Here is a 7,392-nt window from a genome sequence, read left to right on the forward strand (position 1 = left end):
CAGGCTGTAAAGGCGAGTGTCAGTGACGACTGTCTTTTTCTGTGATTACACTAATGTTTGAAGTGGTTGCTTCTGTTAGAACATGAAAAATATATTAATTTGTATTACATAAAATAATTATCACAGATTTAATTAGAATTCTGATGGATTAAAGTGGACTTGAGGTTTACTCCAAAACAATTGAGATTGTCCAAAATGCAATATCTGTCTTTTCTTATGGGATGTACGCAATTGTTTAGTTCAAGCAGATGGTAAGGAGATACAGAATTCCAGTATCTCTGTGCACACATGTCAAATACTGTACACTTACAATACAACAAATGTTTTTCTCTGCACTCAGTCTCTACCCTTTAAGAAATATAATTTAGTATCTTGTGTTATCTTATTTCTATAATTTTTGAGTAGGGTTACATTGTCATTTAGGGGTTACTTGTTAATGTTAAAGGGGTACTCCCGTGGAAAACATTTTTTTTAGGTCTTTATAAGTCAACTGGTGCCAGAAAGTTAAACTGATTTGTAAATTACTTCTATTAAAAAATCTTTACCCTTTCTGTACTTTTTAGCAGCTGTATGCTACAGAGGAAATTCTGTTCTTTAAAAAAAAAGTGTTGTCCACAGTGCTCTCTGCTGACACCTGATGCCCGTATCAGGAACTGTCCAGAGCAGCATAGGTTTGCTATGGGGATTGTCTCCTGCTCTGGACAGTTCCTGACATCAGGTGTCAGCAGAGAGCACTGTGGACAAGAAGATTTTTTAATAGAAGTAAATTACAAATCTGTTTAACTTTCTGGCACCAGTTGATTGAAAAAAAAAAAAAGTACCCCTCTAATGTAACTTTGTAGTATTAGGTATATTTTAAATTGTCAACCCCCCCCCCGGGTTTTAGGTGTATTCTGAATGTATACCTGCAATAATAAGGGCTAAAAATTAAGACTGCTATGGACGTGGATTGTAGACACCAGTTGCTGTACTTGTAACTACTAGCACAATTACTACTTTTGCAATATACACTATCTATCCATCCATATACTGTCTTTCCATCATTTCTAGATAAATGCTGAAAAAAAGAACTGGAGAAAAATGTTCTAAAGTACTTCTACATTTTTTAGGACACATCCAGGTGACACCTGTTTTGTATTGCGTGCCGGAAAAGTAAAATCCCAGAAATCTCTGTTGTTATTAATAGCTCAACAGGCAGCATGAAGTTATTTGTATTTAAAAGAGGCGTATAAGAAAGGCAGTGAAGAGAAAATAGTTCCCAGACAGTGGAAATGAAAGGACAATACAGAACTCCAGAGCACATCAAATAATGCATGAAGTGAAGAAAAGGGAGCACAGCGAGGGCTTTTTTTTTTTTTTTAACTGATCCATTACTGACTCTATTACAGATTTCTGTTACAGAGTTTCTTCATGTGGGTGGGGGGGGGGGGGGAGTTTTTCTCATATAAATCATGCAAGGCTCTGCTGGAAAAAATATGCAGGGTAACTCTCCAGCTTTGTTTCTTCTTCCTATTGAAGAAAGTGTCTCAATCAAGACCTCACAAACATAGTAAATAGATTGGTCTCCCATACACAGCCCGACCTTCCATTTAGCTGCTTAATATGAAGTCCCCCCCCCTCCTATGAGACCATCAGAGTTAAAGTAATGGTTAACCCCCGATGACCTTTAAGCCCGCCAAGATTTGAATTGTTTCATATCCTATAGATGTCTGTAAACTATTGTATATGTAATAATTGGACCTAAGGAAGAGAGGAGTCTACCTCTGGAATCGCGTTGTCCTACCACTATATGTATGTGTACTGTTTGAGAGGTACCTGTACTGTAAAAAATAAAATTACATTTCTGCTAACTTCTACACTCTGTGTGACCATGACTCTGGGGAGGCACTCCGTGGCCAAGTTGGATTTAGCGGTGATTCCCTGCCAGGAATACCCCTAAAACAACCCTTACTGCACCTATACCCCGCATCACTATATGCAGTAACCGACAGCAAGCGGCTTCTAGACAGTACCGCCACCATAAAGCTTTTTACAGTGTTGTGCCTGCTAGTGCAACACTGAAAGGCTCCTTATCTCTTTCTCAATCTTCCTTCAGGTTCATAGGATATCTTTACTATCAAGCGCCATATCTGTTTTTTGTATTTTATATAATCTAATTTGCTTAAAATGGGGCACACATTATTAGCACCACAGATATTTTACACATGATTTTTACCTTCTTAGCACCTTGCTCACCAATTTTTTTTAAGGGACGAGTCCTTGTTTTTTGTGCATTTTACCTTAGATATTTAACCCCTTAAGGACCAAGCCCATTTTGAGCCTTAACCCCTTAAGGACATGCGCGTAAATGTATGGTGCTGCATAGCACCTCTTAGCGCACAGTGCCTTACAGATCACGGCATCTGTGGCAGTGGAGTACTTATAATGGCTGATCTGATCACCCGCGACACTGCCGCGGGGATCAGATCAGCCAAGATGGCGGATGGAGGTCCCCTCACCTGCCTCTGTCCATCTCCCGGGGTCTTCTGCACTGATCTGCCTTCCAGCAGACCAGAGCAGATCACCAATAATACTGATCAGTGCTATGCCCACTGCATAGAACTGAACAGCATTAGCAATCTAATGATTGCTATGAATAGTCCCCTATGGGGACTAAAAAAGCGTAAAATAAATGTAAAAAATGTTTTTTAAAAAGTAAAAAAAATTGAAAAATCCCCTCCCCCAATAAAGTTTTAAATCACCCTTTTTCCCCATATTAATACATGAAAGCGTAAAAAAACAATAAATAATAAACATATTTGGTATTGTTGCGTGTGTAAATGTCCGAACTATAAAAAATATAATGTTAATGATCCCCTACGGCGAACAGCGTAAACGTAAAAAAAAAAAATCTCTGCTTTTTTGTCACAAACTGTAAAAATATTTAATAAAAAGCGATCAATCAAAAAGTCACATATATGCACATCTGGTACCAAAACAATCTACAGATCATGGCACAAAAAATGAGCCCTCACACATCCCTGAATACGGAAAAATAAGAAATTTAGAGGTGGTCAAAATAGGGCAATTTTAACCCCTTAAGGACGCAGGGTTTTTCAGTTTTTGCACTTTCGTTTTTTCCTCCTAACCTTTTAAAAAATCATAACCCTTTCAATTTTCCACCTAAAAATCCATATTATGGCTTATTTTTTGCGTCACCAATTCTACTTTGCAGGGACATTAGTCATTTTACCCCAAAATTCACGGCGAAATGGGAAAAAAAATAATTGTGCGACAAAATCGAAGAAAAATGCAATTTTGTAACTTTTGGGGGCTTCCGTTTCTAAGCAGTGTATATTTCGGTAAAATTGACACCTTATCATTATTCTGTAGGTCCATACGGTTAAAAGGTTACCCTACTTATATAGGTTTCATTTTGTCGTACTTCTGGAAAAAATCATAACTACATGCAGGAAAATGTATACGTTTAAAAATGTCCTCTTCTGACCCCTATAACTTTTTTTATTTTTCCACGTACAGGGCAGTATCAGAGCAAATTTTTTGCGCCGTGATCTGAAGTTTTTATCGGTACCATTTTTGTTTTGATTGGACTTTTTGATCACTTTTTATAAATTTTTTAATGGTATAAAAAGTGACCAAAACAAGCTTTTTTGGACTTTGGAATTTTTTTTACGTGTACGCCATTTACCGTGCGTTTTAATTAACGATATATTTTTATAGTTTGGACATTTACGCACGCGGCGATACCACATATGTTTATCTTTATTTTTATTTACACTGTTTGATTTTTTTAATGGGAAATGGGGGTGATTCAAACTTTCATTAGGAAAGGGGTTAAATGACCTTTATTAACACTTTTTTTGCAGTGTTATAGGTCCCATAGGGACCTATAACACTGCACACACTGATCTCTCATGCTGATCACTGGCATGTAGTAACACGCCTGTCATCAGTGTTATCGGCGCTTGACTGCTCCTGCCTGGATCTCAGGCTTGGAGCAGTCATTCGTCGATCGGACACCGAGGAGGCAGGTAAGGGCCCTCCCGGTGTCCTGTAAGCTGTTCGGGGCGCCGCGATTTCACCGCGACGGTCCCGAACAGCCCGACTGAGCAGCCGGGTCACTTTTACTTTCACTTAAGACGTGGCGGTCAGCTTTGATCGCCGCGTCTGAAGGGTTAATACAGGACATCACCGCGATCGGTGATGTCCTGTATTAGCCGCGGGTCCCGGCCGCTGATAGCCGCCGGGACCGACCCGATATGCCACGGGGACACAGCGGGAGCCAGCGGAGGACGTAAATATACGTCCTTCGCTGTTAAGGGGTTAAGTATACTGATGTTGTAAAAAAAAGTTTGAGATTTTTTTAAAGCAGTACAATAATAGAAATCTATGTAAACATGGGTATCATTTTAATCATATTTACCCAGAGAATAAACAAAACATGTATTTTTTACCGTAAAGTGTACAGCGTGAAAACAAAACCCCCCAAATTAGCAAAACTTGGATTTTTGCTTAAATTTCCTTACACAAAAATAAATTGTTTGGGTTTACCATACATTTTAGGGTAAAACTGAGTGATGTCATTACAAAGTACAACTGGTCACGCAAAAAAAAAGCCCTCATATTGATCTGGGAATGGAAATATAAAAGAGTTATGAATTTTAGAAGGCGAGGAGGAAAAAACTGAAACGCAAAAATAAAATTGGCTGCGTCCTTAAGGTGAAATGGGCTGAGTCCTTAACCTGTTAAGGACCCAGGGCGTACCTGTACGTCCTGAGTCTGCTCCCGATCTAACAACGGCCGGGACCCGTGGCTAATAGAGATGTCGCAAATTGTTCGCCGGTGAACAGTTCCCGGCGAATTTAGCATGTTCGCGTTCGCATCGCTGGGCGAACATATGTGAAGTTCGATCCGCCCCCTATACTTTAACATTGCAGTAAACTTTGACCCTGTGAGTCAGAGTCAGCAGACACATTACAGCCAATCAGCAGCAGTCCCTCCCTTCCAGACCCTCCTACCTCTTGCACGGATGCCATTTTAGCCTCATTCAGCATGCTGCAGGCTTAGGAAGTGGAGGGTCAGAGAAGCTGCTCCTGCTGTATAGGGAAAGCGATAGCTAGGTTGCTGCTTGGTGGTGTATTCAGGGTCCAGTTTACTCCTAAAGCACTAGTGTAACATCTGCTTTAAGGACAGCACCCAAAAAAGCCCTTTTTAGGGCTGAAAGATATCAGTCCTGGTTGGGAGGGAACCGCTGGTTAAAAGGGGTACTCCAGAATCAAACTTAAGTTCCTTCAAGCAACTAACTACTACAGTATTCAAAGGGCTGAAATATATCAGTCCGTGTGTTTTGCAACAGCTGGAGGCACCCTGGTTGGGGACCACTGCTTAAAAGGGGAACTCCGCTGGCAAGCTTTTTTGTTCATTGTCACACTAGTGCAAATCACATTAGGTGTGACAGTTGTGCAAATTAAAAAATATATACCTTTTTTGGCTGTTAAATAAAATCAGTCGTCACTGTCAGTTCACTTCACAGTTTTTTTGCCTGCAGGGCAAATTGTGTCACCCTAGTGCAAATCACATTAGGTGTGACATTGTGCAAATAAAATAAAAAAACCTTTTTTGGCTGTTAAATAAAATCAGTCATCACTGTCAGTTCACGTCACAGTTGCCAGTTTTTTTGCCTACAGGGCAAATTGTGTCACCCTAGTGCAAATCACATTTGATGTGACACTTGTGCAAATTTAACCAAAAAAATGACAGGCAGCGGAAGGCCACCCTGCAGGGGCCATCGTGGTGCTGGGATTCCCTTTGGCCCTAGAATTGCCAGTGTTCAGCGGCCACGTACCCTGAACCCCCAAAGTTTTGAGGACTTAGTTGACTGGCTATCACAAGACACCCAATCTACTACAGCTTCCGCTCGGAACCTTGACGCACCGTCCTTCTCCTCCTCTAGCTTAGCTTCGGGGACCTCTCATGCTACCACTTGTCCGCCTGCCGCCACCACCAACACTAGCACCGCAGCAGCTTTACTTGATCCGTCAGAGGAGTTATTTACACATCAGTTTGAAGACATGAGTGATGTGCAACCATTATTGTCAGAGGATGTAGTTAACAGGGATATGTCTCAGTCAGGCAGCATTACACACATTGACGTATGGTGTGATTATGATGTTGTACCCGCTGCTGCTTCCTTTCTTGAGGTGTCAGATAGCGGTGAAGGTGTTGATGATGACGATGTGTCCGTGGATGCCACGTGGGTGCCCACTAGAAGAGAAGAAGAGGGAGAAAGTTCAGATGGGGAGACAGAGAGAAGGAGGAGACGAGTTGGAAGCAGGGGGAGGGCGTCGCAAGGAGCCAGTGGCACAGTCAGACAACATGCATCGGCACCCGTGGTCAGCCAGACGGGACGCCAATTAACGCATGCTGTTGCCACCACCAGAATGCCGTCATCACAGAGCTCAGCAGTGTGGCATTTTTTTTGTGTGTCTGCCTCTGACAACAGCGAGGCCATTTGCAACCTGTGCCAGAAGAAACTGAGTCGTGGGAAGTCCAACACCCACCTAGGCACAACTGCTTTGCGAAGGCACATGATGTCACATCACAAACGCCTATGGGATCAACACGTCAGTACAAGCAGCACACAAAGTCAAAGCCGCCATCCTCCTCCTGATCCAGCATCTTCAGCCAGGTCAACCACTGCTGCCCTCCTTGCCCCCTCTCAACCATCCGCCTCTCCGTCTCTCGCCTTGAGCAGTTCTTGCTCATCTGCCCACAGTCAGGTGTCTGTCAAGGAGATGTTTGAGCGCAAGAAGACAATGTCTCAAAGTCACCCCCTAGCCCGGCGTCTGACAGCTGGCTTGTCGGAACTGCTAGCCCGCCAGCTTTTACCGTACAAGCTGGTGGAGTCTGAGGCCCTTAAAAAATTTGTAGCCATTGGGACACTGCAGTGGAAGGTACCCTGACAAAATTTTTTTGCACAAAAGGCAATCCCCAACCTTTACTCTAATGTGCAAAAGGAAATTATGGCATGTCTGGCACACAGTTTAGGGGCAAGTGTCCATCTGACCACTGATACCTGGTCTGCAAAGCATGGTCAGGGCAGGTATATCACCTACACTGCGCATTGGGTAAACCTGGTGACGGCTGCCAAGCATAGAATGCGTGGCTCTGCAGAGGAGTTGGTGACACCGCCACGACTTGCAGGCAGGCCTGCTGCCAACTCCTCTACTCCTCCTACTCCATCCTCTTCCATAACATCCTCGGCCGAGTCCTCTTCCACTGCTGCATCTTGCTCCACATCACCGGAGCCCCCCCCCCAGCACCCCAGGTGCTATTCCACATCCCGGATACGGCAGTGTCACGCCATCTTGGGGTTGACTTGCCTCAAAGTAG

Source organism: Hyla sarda, chromosome 4, assembly GCF_029499605.1.
Source record: "Hyla sarda isolate aHylSar1 chromosome 4, aHylSar1.hap1, whole genome shotgun sequence".
Lineage (NCBI taxonomy): Eukaryota > Metazoa > Chordata > Amphibia > Anura > Hylidae > Hyla > Hyla sarda.